Raw genomic sequence first — 11837 nt, forward strand, 5'->3', positions numbered from 1 at the left:
AAGGGATAAGGAATACATTCATAATAGTTTTTTTATGTTTGAAGTATTGATGCATTGTTGTGACACGCCTGTCCGCAGCTCTCATATTGAATATACTGCCATACTGGTTAGACTGCTATTTCAGCTGCATTTCCTGAATGCAAAGTGTTTAACAATCCCGCTACATTATCTGTATTCAGTCCGGAGGATATAAAATATAGAGTGTAATAAGTTGTTTTATAGTATACACACAGTAACCCTTCAAGCATATTTATAATTACGGTAATCTAAAAGTTTAATTGTCTGCCTTATCTGCTTTGCCTCTCTGCTTTGCTGTTTTGGTTGTTTGCATACGTGATTGTTACCTCAGCCAGCCTGAAAAGGAAAAAAATATAGATAGGGAGACGTACTGAGCAAATTCACTGTCACTCTGGTTCCGGTCCTGCTCTCGGCTTGACCGATGATCGCAGAAGTCTGAACTGTGTCTCTCCCAGTGGGCAAGTGGGAGTAGGGGCTTGATTACTCTCAGTGATTTTCCAACCTCTAAGTGGTTGGTGACTTCTTGCGGGTTTCCCACCGGACATCACCTGGCTAAGATGACGGTGTTTTAGCTGCAGCATAGGTTCATAAGTTATATGGGTGGAAGGGTAATTTCAATTACCGTGTTGATGTGACAGTGATTGCTCTCTCCCTGAAAAGTATGGTTTGCCCAGGTGTAGATTTTTCACCTCTACAAATCAGGCTGGCATATGGATAGGTAAATTGTGAATTGTTTTGGTGTCAAGGATTCACAGTATTTGATGTCAGTACCAGTTTTAAATTCATTGTCTTTTGTCTTTTGTAGTGTGTATAATTTGCAGGAGGCGTACTAGCATGTGGTTAAAATTTTTGAATGCATTCTATGTGTGTATACAAATATATGTTGTGAAATTAGAGAATTGGATAAACTGGTTTTGTTCTGCACACTATAATTATAAGGTTAGTTGGTTCAGGTAGAAAGAGAATTACTTGAATGGTAATTGCTTGATTTGTACAGATATCTCTGTGAGATCCGAGGTCTATTGTTACTTTTTAGTTATTGTTTTACTAATGTTATTATATTTCTCTATGAGATGGGGTTTTTTTTTAAATGTTTTAGAGCGAAAGTTTTGAGGAAACAGAAATTTTAACAATTTATCAGGTATTTTTATACTACGCAGTTTCTGGATACACAAGATATGTGAAATACTCTGGTGTTAGTTGTTGGTTAATTCCCTATATTACTGTGTTCAAGATAGCTAGACATCACTATGTTCACTGAAGACCCCTTTACTCGGACATAAGGAGTACATACAGCTTTTACAGTCACATATCCAACTGTTCATAACCCCGTGAGAATTTGTTTCAAGACGCACACATACACATGTTTTTTCAGATATACTCAGAATTCAGATGATAGAATGGGTGGGAGCAGTCAGTCAATATCTATAAGACAGATATGACCCATAGTGGAGTGAGAAAGAAAATGTACGTTAAGAAACCCTCCGATCACGAGGGGAGGAGCATTAGATAAGAAGGGATAGAAGAATGTGTTAATGAGTGGAGAGCAGCGTCCCAGCCTCAGGTATTATGAGGTGTAACAGGACCCGGAAGCATTTTATAAGATGGCAGAGGAAGTTAGGAAAAAAAAGGGATGAGGAGAGGAATATAACAAGATTGCTGAATTTTGTGCAAATCAAATATTTACACAGGAAGATGTCAGTTGCAATATCTGCATTACATTCATTCATACTTCTATATACATTCCCGATGACTGGACGTGTGCCAGCTGTCAAACGCAGAATGCAGAATATCGTGAGACCTGTTCTGACTGTCAGATGACCAACCCAAAGAGCCGTACCTTCTTTCCAACTATTTATATAGACGGCACGTCTTGTGCTACATCCTGTCCAGCATCCATTATAGTTTTATTAATTAATGTAATTTATGAAAAGAATAATGAAGAAAAAGATGAATATGACATGGAGGTATATAATTAAACAGAACAGGAGGAGACAGGAAATAAATAGCTCAGACTGATAATCTACAGTATTTATCGTTATATGGTGAGGGGACATAATCATCATCATCATCATCATCTTTTAAGCCTCAAAGCTCATTCTTTTGTACACAATCTACTCCACACAAGGACTCCTGGAAATATGCAGGGAAAAGGAGAACCTGTGGATAATTTCTTCCACCAATGTAACAAAAAGTTTCTGGATCTCAGATTTGAAATACTCTTGCAGCCCCCCCCCACAAAAATACAATAGAGAAACAACATCTCTCACCCAGACAGAGGTTGAGGATACTCCTCTCAAATTCCTGGTGGGTCCCGATGCAATCAGAAGATTGATCAGGGACATTGATCTACTTGCTGAAGAAGTATGTAGTCTTTTCTTTTTTTTTTTTACAGGACACATCTGTAGATCATGTGGGCGTTGAACTAATGGCACTGATTCCAGACTCAATATTGGCAGGCTGAAAATCCAGTTTGTAAAGGTGGGGCAGAAGCCAGTAGCCCAGCTGCCAAGGAAATTGCAATATTTACCCTCCATTTCATAATTTGCAATTATTTCTATGAAGTTATGGATAATACATGACTTATGTGCTGTCAATGAAGTTATAGTACTGAACACATCTATGGTACCAAACCCACACACTATGTTTTGTTTTTATCAATTCTATTTATTTTTCTATGGTTCACGGTGATTGACCTGGCCAATGCTTTCTTCAGTTTATTTCTACATGCTGCAAGCCAGTACCTGCTTGTTTTCACACGAGGGCCAGCAATATATTTGGACTATGATGCCTCAAGGGGCACAGTATAGCCTCTCTATGTTCACCCGAGCCATGACCACGGTCCTGGAGCCCTGGAAGAGGATACATCCCACAGCCACTTTTTTTTTTACAATACATATGGATGACCTCCGACCCTGACTGAAGACAGCCAAGACAATACTGCTCTTCTACACATGCAACCTTTTTTATAACTATTTTAAGGTTAACCAAAGAAGGTATCGGTGTGTTTTATATGCTAAATTGCAATCACATTTTCACAGCTCTAGGACTGCCACGCTATACTGAACTGTTTTGTCTGTTTGTCATGAAGAAGCCTGACCATGTAAATGGAGTCCTAACACAGCTTCACGGAGGAAGACAATGCCCTCCTGGCTTCTACTCTCCAAAACCTGACCAAGTGACTCGTGAAGTCCAAACCTGCATGAGAACCGTGTTTGCAACCCACCTGTGCTGGATAAAGCTTCTGATATTTCTGTCTGCAATGCCCTACTCTGCTCCCGGACAACGTCACCATCTCCAGATGTGCTGTCCATAATCCAGCTACTCTTCTACCTCTGCCAAAGGGGGGAGGAAGATGGAGGATGAAAACCACATCTCTGACACATTAGTGGAAGAGGTAGTCGACTCTGAAATGGCTGAACGCGATTGTCTTGCTGTCATGAGGCAAGAGAACACCTGGAAGATCCTGACCTGATGCTCTTTGTGGCTAGACCAAGGTATGCAGACCAAGAAGGCCGTTCGCACACTGGTATAGCAGTAGCCACAGAAGTAACTTGCTGCCAGCAAAACCACTGCCTACATCCAAAGGCAGGACTGCGGGCCTTGACAGAAGCATACGAGAGGTCCACTCAACATGAAGCTGTCAAGATCAATCTGGAGGGAAAGAGGCTTCATCACGGCTAACGGAACGCCAGTCTGACACCACAAAGCCATACAAGAATTAATGGAGTCCTTGTTGATGCCAGGAAGAGTTGCGGTGGTAAAAGTAAAAGCACACACACTGGAGACACTTCAAGGGAAGCAGTGGGCAACAGACTAGCTGAAGTAACAGCAAAAGAAGCAGCAGTAATACCGGTTGACACGGAAACAGAGGAAAAGGAATAACACTCCAGAAACAAGTATCCAAGGAAGAAAAGAAGAAATGGACCTAAGATGAAGTTATACAGGATGAAATACGCCTAAGGATGAACAAGGAAAATTTAAGGCCTCGAACAAAACTCTACATACTTGATGCTATACAGGAAACAGGGGTCATAGCATAAGAGTTTAGTCTTTCCCTTGGGTCACATACACGCACAAGTATAATTGCCTATATGTAGACTAAGTTTAAAAACATGTGACTAAAATGCATTTTCGAGTCTTTTCATCCATCCCAGATCCTGAGGACATAGGAGCCCACCAGATCCTGCCCGGTGACTGAGTCCTCATCACCAAGAGGTTCAACAGACGTACCCTTGAACCTAGAGATGACAGCCTGTTCCAAGTCCTGTCAACTATCGCAGCAGTCCATGGGTCCTCGCTTCCCACTGCAAGGAGATGCCGGATCCAGAGTCCAGTAGCGGCTGCCACTCTTCATCCATCTGGCACTTAACCTTTTCCTAGCTCAAGGGGTAGTCAGTCACCAAGGGGTAGTCACTCATGAGAAGGGCATACTGACTTTCTGGTATAATGTCTCCACCCCAAGAGTAACATATCATATCAATTACATATCAATTTGACTACTGTCTCACAATAAGAATGTCCAGGCCCCATGGCACAGTTTCATATCGGCTTTAATACACAATTCATCTGTGTCACTACTGCTGAAATAGGGGAAGGTTCAAACTGGGAGGATTAGTCTCTTGTTGGGTGGCACACTGGTGAAAGTGACTAGAGACATCAACTAGCCCAGGCCCTACAGCGAAGGGACAAATGGGAAATAAGCCTATTAAGTCGCATGACCCTGTCCAAAGCCCATTTTAAGGGTCAGAGTGGCCTTCCAGATTCAATACTCCCTGTCACTGCCACTCACTGCCCCAAGGAGGGATGCATAATTCTGTACCTTACTATTGACAACCCTTCAGAGTATGAGCAAGGGTTATATGTACTAGGCTCAAGTACTAAACTTGGGAGGGAAAATGGTGACACAAAAGGTAAATTTTGGCTAAGAAGTATAGATACCAGTGGGGGCACACAGGGAGCACTTGACAAATTCAGAGTCAAGAACGAGACAATAGTTGTGTTTACATGTACCATCACCGTAAATAAGAATGCAAAGCGGATAAACTATTTATACAATAATCAACAACGGTTTATAAAATACACTGGGGATGCCATAAAGGCAATTATTGACCCATTAAGTTTGCAAAAGTTATTTTATGTTCTTTGATCATATCTTCTTTAATTCTATGCTGCATAGCTCCATGCCTTAAGAAAATGATGACGATGACCATGGAAACCACAGTGATGACCATGCATGCCGATTTTGAAGATCCCCTGTATGAAAGATGTCCCAATGAAAACATGCAAGCACCACCTCCGGAATATGCCTGCTTGAAGCAAACCAACGAGGGAAAGTCCAGGATCTGACTTCCTCCTGTGCAAAGTCCGTTAGGAGGGGGTCCATCTACTAGAGATGGGTCGTCTCATATATACGGTGAAGATTAGTTAGCTAGGTTCCAGCATTGTTGAGATAGGTAGGCCGGGAGGACAGATCGATAGGTTCGACGAGATTAGGATTTTGATTTTGCATATCTCCAAAGGAGGGACTGTTAAGGGGAGAATATATGGCACATGAATATATACAAGAATCAAAACTGTACCACTATATAGACGCTTTGCAGAATATTAGGATCATGTTGCTTTAAGATACTTCTGGCTTTATGCTGAATTATTTCTGTGCATGACCCACCTAGGCTTCATGTAAAACCGCAATACTGGGTGGACTAGGGTGGATCGGGCTAAAGAACAATACTTATGTACACGGTGATTATGTAGCATATGGGAACAGTAAACAGTAGCTTGGACACGTACATAGTGATATGTAGTGACATGGGAACGGTAAATAGTAACTTAGAAATGTACCCATGATGTAACACGATGAGATAACACAATATCTGTATAAAAGCTGCTCACTTTGGATTAAAGACAGAGAAGAATCATACTGACACGATTCACCTTGTCTTGTGTATTCTTTTCTCCGTGCACGTACAATCTCTACCAAAGATCCAATTTGGCCACAGACAATTAAGACGGGCCACACCCTAGTGCGGCAGAATCAACAATCTGATCCTATGAAACAGGTCCCATCTTCTGATTCATTACCGACTACTAAGGAAAATGAAAGTCACAAAAGAGGCATTAAAAAACAAACTGCTCCTAAAGGAAAGAAGTCATTTTCCTGTTCAGAATGTGGGAAATGTTTTGCATATAAATCACTTTTTGTTACACATTGGAGAAATCACACAGGAGAGAAGCCTTTTTCATGTTCAGAATGTGGGAAATGTTTTTATCAGAAATGGAGTCTTGTTACACACCAGAGAATTCACTCAGGGGAGAAGCCTTTTTCCTGTTCAGAATGTGGGAAATTTTTTAACCATAAAAAAGATTTGGTTAATCACCATAGAACTCACACGGGGGAGAAGCTTTTTACCTGTTTAGAATGTGGGAAATGTTTTACCCGGAAAGCGCAACTGATTAGTCACCAGAGAATTCACACAGGGGAGAAGCCTTTTTCATGTTTAGAATGTGGGAAATGTTTTAACAATAAATCACATTTTCTTATCCGCCAAAGAACTCACACAGGGGAGAAGCCTTTTTCATGTTTAGAATGTGGGAAATGTTTTAACGATAAATCAGATTGTGTTAAGCACCAGAGAACTCACACAGGGGAGAAACTTTTTTCATGTTCAGAATGTGGGAAATGTTTTAACAATAAATCACATTTTCTTATCCACCAAAGAACTCACACAGGGGAGAAGCCTTTTTCATGTTTAGAATGTGGAAAATGTTTTACCCAGAAAGCGCAACTGATTAGTCACCAGAGAACTCACACAGGGGAGAAGCCTTTTTCATGTTTAGAATGTGGGAAATGTTTTAACAATAAATCACATTTTCTTATCCACCAAAGAACTCACACAGGGGAGAAGCCTTTTTCATGTTTAGAATGTGGGAAATGTTTTACCCGGAAAGCGCATCTGATTAGTCACCAGAGAACTCACACAGGGGAGAAGCCTTTTTCATGTTTAGAATGTGGGAAATGTTTTAACGATAAATCAGATTGTGTTAAGCACCAGAGAACTCACACAGGGGAGAAACTTTTTTCATGTTCAGAATGTGGGAAATGTTTTAACAATAAATCACATTTTCTTATCCACCAAAGAACTCACACAGGGGAGAAGCCTTTTTCATGTTTAGAATGTGGAAAATGTTTTACCCAGAAAGCGCAACTGATTAGTCACCAGAGAACTCACACAGGGGAGAAGCCTTTTTCATGTTTAGAATGTGGGAAATGTTTTAACAATAAATCACATTTTCTTATCCACCAAAGAACTCACACAGGGGAGAAGCCTTTTTCATGTTTAGAATGTGGGAAATGTTTTACCCGGAAAGCGCATCTGATTAGTCACCAGAGAACTCACACAGGGGAGAAGCCTTTTTCATGTTTAGAATGTGGGAAATGTTTTAACGATAAATCAGATTGTGTTAAGCACCAGAGAACTCACACAGGGGAGAAACTTTTTTCCTTTTAATGTGGGAAATATTGTAACCAGAAAGTTCTTATTGATCACCATCAGATGAAAAGCTTTTTCATTTTCTTAATGTGGGAAATATTTTACTTGCAAATCAACTGTTAATAAACATCAGAGACGTCACATGGGGGAAAAGCCTTTTTTATGTTCATAATGTTGGAATAATTTTAACCAAAATTGAATCTTCTTAAATGGGTTGTCTCGTGTCAATCCTCATGTTTGCTGACAAAAGGATAAAACTAAACTTTATTAATTCCAAATGTAAAACTATACCTATAATTCCCCCCCTGAAGGTTAGTCAGTATACAGTTCAGTATATAAGGTGAGGTGACGTATACACACTCACTCTCCAAGCCTCTCATTTCTTTGGGTTTCATCGTCCTCACCAAAGGCGACTCATCAGCAGACTCTTTAATATTGATCTATATTCAAGCGATACTAGACAAAAAAACTAAAATCATGTATCATTTTATCCAAAACAGTCAGAAAACTAGCCACATATTGGCAGATCCCAGACTTCAAACTATATACATCGTAACAAGAAACGAGGAAAGGATTCGGCACACCAACCATGTAAAAATAAAAGAAAACCTTTATTGCAGCATGTGAAACCGGTTTAAAAACATTGGAAACACTTAACACGTTACAAGAGCCCTTACTCATAGGATATAAAAAACAAACTGACATAAGCATTATATACAACAGAAAAGCAATCAAAATCATGTGAATAATGGCATTAATTATGCACCAGTTGTGAACCAATGAACCTGGGAATGGAAAGACACAATACAATAGTCAATGGACCCAACACTGTTCCTGTCTAAAATAACATGTGAAAAACAAAAACTGATGATATAAAAATTATTAACATGATAATTGTACAGCCATGAAAAGAAAACGTAAAATAATATAGCAGGAAAATTAATAAATATAAAACAAATTGTGTCTCAAATTCATGCCTCTGGGGTGTTTAGTGCCAAGCTTTAAGATCCAATATGCTTCACGTATAGTCAGAAGTTTGTGTTTATTGCCTCCTCTGGTTGGATTATAAACCTTCGCAAACGCATAAAAGGTAAAATTAGAACCATCTCCTCTGTGAACATTAACTTGGCAGCCCCCGAATAAGCCACATTCTTATTGGGAAGATTGGTCAAGTGCTCGGCAATACGTTTGTTTTTATTTTCCGTGTGTTACATCCGATGTAATTTATCCCAAACAATGTACAACAAATACAATAAATTATGGATTGGGGGTCACAATTGATAAATGAGGTGATGTCGTACGATTTACCGTCTGATGATTGAAAAACCTTTTTTCTGTCTATCGCATGCGTGCAAACATTGCATCTACTACCGGCACATTTATAGAAACCAGAAATGGACGACCAAGATTTAGGAGTAGACATTGGCTTTAATAGTCTAGGGGAAAGAGCATTAGCTAAACTGCAACCCCGTCTGGCCACAGACCGCAGCCTGTACTGATAATATGCCGCAATTTGTCCTCCTGATACTGGTAAATATTTCTTAATTATAGATATTATTCGATTATATTGGGCTGTAAGACGCGGAAAAGGTGATAATAGAGTCGGACTTAAAATGAATAACAGATGATGTTTTAGTCGGTTCTAATGCGCTGGGTTTATTGGAAGCGTTATTAAATGCACGCTTGATGTTCAGGTTACTATAACCACTCGCCGTAAGGGATCGCCTTAGTTGTATGATGGGGATGACAAGATGAAGAAAGTGACAGAGAATTACCAGAATTCTCCTTCCTATGGATAGTGGTGTGAATACAATGGAGGGTGGGATCGCCCATAAGAAAAATGTCCAAGAAGCAGACTTGGGTATTTATATTACTGACAGTAAAAGAAAGATTCAAAATATTAGAATTCTGATACTTATGAAGGGAAGACAAATCAGATGGGAAACGCGCCAAATGAGCAGTAAATCATCCACATACCTACCAGAAAAAACAAGATTTATACAAAAAGGATTGGAATCAGAAAATAAATATAATTCCTCCCACCAAGCCATATAGAGAAAGGCTAATGTTGGGGAGAATTTTGAGCCCATTGGGGCACCAAGGACCTGCAACAAAAAAAATTCATTGTTAAACAGGAAAAAATTATGTTTTAACAAATATGTAAGAGACTCAATGATAAATGACTTAAGATGATCAGAATCATTGCTGTAACAATCTAAATGGTGAATAATCGCACGTACAGCCAAATTGTGGGGAATAGGAGAATATAGGATAACAACGTCACATGTAAAAAATTGAAAATCCTCTTGCCAATGAAAATGCTCAAAAACCCGCAAGACCAACAAGGTATCCTGGAAATCCCCGGGATTCTGGACACAAGAACTCAAATTCTCATGTAAAGATCCAATTCTAGAAATGATAGGACGTAAAGGTGGTGGAAAGATATTTTTGAGTCTTGGGTAGACCATGGAAACCAGGAATAATCTCATGATCTGGTAATAGCCATTTGCTGGCTTTAGAATTTATGATGCCGGCACGTGTGGCTTTTCCACACTACAACCCCCTTTGTCAGATTGACGTATCACAATGTTGGAGTTGCACTGTAATTACTCGACAGCATTAGATTAATAGACAAATTATTAACATGATTTATGTCAATTTTGGCATCCAGTGCTTTCAGTTCTTTTTCAACCAATGATTGGAAAACATCAAGAGAAGGAACCCTTGATTGTAAAGGGTAATAAGTCGAATTCTAAGAAACAAAAATGTCATTGTCTTGAACAGAACATGGATTGCATTTTGGATCCTGAAGAGATGATAATGTACAAATGGCTTTCTGTTCCTCAAGTGAAAATAATGCGGTAGTCATAGGTGCTGAAGCAGGTTCAAATGTTGGAAAAATACATTGCTGATCCACAGAGAAAAAAGTGTCTTTTGACGGTTAACAACCTCGTAAGTTTATTAACATCTTTGATGGTCTGGAATAAGTTGAACTTTTTGCTCGGTACAGAATTCAGTCCTTTTGATAAAACTTCCATTTGTGCTTTAGATAAAACCACAGGGTCAGAATCAGGACATTAGAAAAATTATCAATGGCTTTTACTAAGTTGTTTTCCTGTGCCTCGTAGGATAGCGTCTCCATGGACGGTTTTCTCTGTCTCCGTCCTTCTCTCCTACACACATTGCGTTTTTTGTTGCAACAGTGGAAAAATTACGAGGGTCACATGTATCCACAGTCATACTATGTGAGGAATGACCAGTGTCATAATCCGAGCTACGGTATTCAGATGAAGAAAAATAGACGGTTTTATTGCGTTTATAACCAGGCTTGGAAGCGTTCACATCATTTCTCAAGATGGATTTTTTAGAGGAACCATGAAAAGAAGATTTATTCCAATTATATACTTGATTGTTTTTATAGTCCTTAGTGTCTTTAGTCTTGAATATATATTGTCTTCCAATGATTTTATATTATCAGTGATTTTTTTCATGGAAATGTCAAATCAGGTAGTGAGTTAAATTTATTTACCGTATATACTCGCTTATAAGCTGAGATTTTCAGCTCATTTTTTTAGGCTGAAAGTGCCCCTCTCAGCTTATTCTCGAGTCATTGTCTCAGGGGGTAGGCGGGGGAGGGGGAGCACAGGAGCCGGCGGCTGTCAGATCATACTCACCCCCTCCTGGCGCGGTCTCTGCACTTCCCTGCTTCTCAGATGGTTTCCGGTGCCGCAGATCTTCCTGTGTTCAGCCGTCACGTGGTACCGCAGGTGAATATCACAGGTGTCGGGGCCCTGAGCAAGTGGCGACACTAGCACCTGGCCCCCATAGCATGCCAGTATCCGCACCTGCTTATGACACCGTCATCTGGCCCCCAGCGGTGAGAGGTGAGTATGTCATTTTTTTTAATCACAGCAGCATATGGTGCATATATATCTATGGAGCATCTTATGGGGCATCTTATGGGGCCATCAACATTTATTCAACATTATATGGGGCATATATATCTATAGAGCATCTTATGGGGCCATCAACCTTTATGGAGCAGCATATGGGGCATATTATTCTATGGAGCATCTTATGGGCCATCAACCTTTATGGGGCAGCATATTATTCTATGGAGCATCTATTGGGGCCATCAACCTTTATGGAGCAGCATATGGGGCATATTATTCTATGGAGCATCTTATGGGGGTATCAGCCTTTATGGAGCAGCTCTCCTCAACCACGACTATAAACTCTTGGTGAGGATCCTGGCGAACTGACTGCAGATGCTGCTACATGGCCTATGTGAGGCTAAGACAGGATTTACTCAGGGATGCAGCAGCG

Source organism: Dendrobates tinctorius, unplaced genomic scaffold (genome assembly GCF_039654945.1).
Source record: "Dendrobates tinctorius isolate UK_male_01 unplaced genomic scaffold, ASM3965494v1 ptg000366l, whole genome shotgun sequence".
Classification (NCBI taxonomy): Eukaryota; Metazoa; Chordata; class Amphibia; order Anura; family Dendrobatidae; genus Dendrobates; species Dendrobates tinctorius.